Here is a 3,119-nt window from a genome sequence, read left to right as displayed (position 1 = left end):
CATGGTGGCTCACAACCATCCGTAACGAAATCTGATGCCCTCTTCTGGAGTATCTGGGGACAGCTACAGTGTACTTACATATAATAAATAAATAAATCTTAAAAAAAAAAAGAATCAACAAACAAAAATGTATTGAATCTACAGTGTACATTTTGGCCTGCCTATATTCTATAAGTAATTTGTTATCTGGTGTCACCTGTGATGTAGAGTGACTTTCACATATTTAAAAACATACTACACAATGTTTATGGTTCCTATTCCGGCAGGTAAGTGTGACACAGTAAAGAAGCATGTGGCACTTTGAGAATAAATCGTGAGCGACTGTGTATGAGGTGTGTACGCACTGAGCACCAGGGTCTTCAGATCCCCTCGGCTTTACAAATTTGGCAAATTGTTTTCTGACCCAAAGCCCCATTTTCTTAGGCTATGAACACCTGTAACTGTACATTCCTTCTGTGTATTTCTGATATGTCAATCTTAAAAAATTATTCTCATCCTAGGACCTCTCATAAGGACCCAGGCACCATCCTTTTGAAATGAAACCATGCAGACTGTAGTGTCCCCCTCACTCCCTCCTCTCTGGGAATGAGGAGACTAACTGGGTAGCAATTAGACACACAGATGACTTAATCACAGAGAAAAGTATTTGCAAACTCAGTGCGCTTTAGCCTCACCAACGCCACCCCTCCAGCCACAACCTCTGGAACTCTTCCAGCTGTTCATCTCAGTCCTCAAAAGTCTTTTGTTGTCATCCATTTGGATTGGGCTGCACTCTGGCCTCTCTCCCATACTGAAGTAGCTTCAAACGAAGTTTTCCTTGCTGATTGCACTGTCTGTGGTGCTGTTTACTAATACGTTCACCAACGTTCATAGAGTTTACCTAGAGCTTTTCATTGGAAGCCTCTCACAGAAAAAAAAAATAGAAATGCTTCTTCATGTTAGCCTTTAAATGATTCATGTATGTGCTGTGGGATGCTTGTATGGGGCTGCACACTGCTACCTTAGTGACTTGTAATTCTAGTATTGCTTTTTTTTAAAAAATCCTACCTTCCTGTTTTATTTATTTGCTTTGTAGTAGTTATCACTACTAGACATCTTGTTGCTTTGCGCCTTCTTTGCCCAGAATGAAAGCCCAGCAGATCAGGGATTTTTATGATCTTCATTCTCTTCTGTCTTCTGTGGCTGTCTCATGGAGTATTTGTTCAATGGCTTGAACAAAGGAAGGATTAGTTATTAACATTTTACTACGGCTATTATTAGCATCTTACTATTGTTATCCTTAGTGTTAGGTTGTGCATTATTGATTTAATTAGACCTTCTAAAAGCTGACCCAAGTAGAGTCAGAATGGCATAGATTGCTTCACAGTGTCTTCCAAATTTAAAGAGCTGACTGAATTTAGGAGCCAGATAGCTCAGTTTTCAAATTCTTCCTCTAAAGTTACCACCTCTAGCTGACCTTCCTTTACTTAATTTCAACTTCTAAAAACACATTTATTATGATATGTCTAGCTCATCAGCATGCTCCTACCAACGGAATTACACCATAGATAAGCATTAAACTTAGGAGCATACTTGATATTCAAACTTAACTGCAGGAACAAAGCAAGACAGACTCACTTTGGAGTAAGACTTTCAATGCTAAAATTCTAGACTTAGCCATTTCTGTCTGTAGGACTTGTGAATCATGCCTAGCACGTCTGCGCCCCATTTCTTCACGTTATGAAAGAAATGGGGGCATCTGTGTCTTTAGGCTGTTCTGAGACACTGGTGAGATATTACATTCAGGGTCAGCAGTGAGTAGTTGTTAGGTGTTCTCTTAGACCAGGTTCCAGGGAAGTGAGCTCAGGAACAGATGCGCTAAAACCAAACCTGCCATTTATACCCTCAAGTTCAGGGCAGGGGAAGTAAAAGGGAAATGGCCGGGGACCGAGGGAAGGCCAAAGTGACTGAACGTTTTGTTTGTTCATTTACTTCAGAGCTTATCCCTGTGCTGTGCCGTCTCCATTCAGTTCAGTACAGTTTGTCCTTGACATGCATCAGGCCAACCTACAGAGAACCACAGTAAGAGCATGGTAACTACACCCATGTCACAATCACTCCTGAATATTGGAGGATGACCTGTTGTCCCTTGTGACACTTATCTTACTCTAAGGCCATTTTCATACAGGTATGTGCTGCACTTTTAGTATGCTCCTTTTCAGTCCTCTTTATTGCCACTTTTGCCCCCATCCATCCCAGAACAGGTTCACTTTTCTTTTTATGTGCACAAATGATTGAATGTAACTATGTAAAAACTAGGACCCATAAGTACAAGAAAACACGATTTGCTAAAGGACATACTGCACTTCTTTGAAATGTTATTTGACTATTTTTTATGTAGCTTATGTGTATGTGTGTGTGTGTGTGTGTATATATATATATGCATGTGAGTGCCATAATGTGCATGATGATGATCTGTGCGCATGCGTCCATGCATGTGCTTGTGCACGTGCACGTGCGCTTTCTTTAGAAGACTACTAGTGGGAGGAGTTGATTGTTTTTATCATGTCCTATCTGGGGATCCAACTCAGGTTATCAGGTTTGGCCTGAACATCAGGGATAGCAGCAAGGGCTTTTATCCACTATCTTGCTGGGCCCATCTTGTCCTTCTTTTCTTTCCTTCCTTCCTTCCTTCCTTCCTTCCTTCCTTCCTTCCTTCCTTCCTTCCTCCCTCCCTCCCTCCCTCTCTCTCTTTCTTTCTTTCTCTCTTTCCATTTGTACTCCCTTTCTTTTTTATTGTTTTTTTATATATACATTTCAAATGCTATCCCCTTTCTCAGTTTCCCCTCCACAACCCCCTATCCCCTCCCCCTGCTTCTATGAGGGTGCTTACTCCCCCACCCACCCACTCCCACCTCACTGTCCTAACATTTCCCTCTGCTGGGCCATGGAGCCTCCACAGGACCAAACATAATATTTCTATTGATTCTCTGTGAATCTCACATCATGTGCCCTGATCACACTAATTTCCCAGTCCTTTCATATCTGCTCCCCACTCTTGTGATCCCCCTACAAAATAAAGAAGAAACAAGTATTTTTTTAAGCTTTAATCCCCACTTTGTGTTGATGTGGTGGGATCC

The sequence above is a fragment of the Mus musculus genome, chromosome 4, assembly GCF_000001635.26.
Source record: "Mus musculus strain C57BL/6J chromosome 4, GRCm38.p6 C57BL/6J".
Taxonomy (NCBI): domain Eukaryota; kingdom Metazoa; phylum Chordata; class Mammalia; order Rodentia; family Muridae; genus Mus; species Mus musculus.
The sequence above is the reverse complement of the archived record's forward strand: the minus strand, read 5'-3'. Positions refer to the sequence as shown.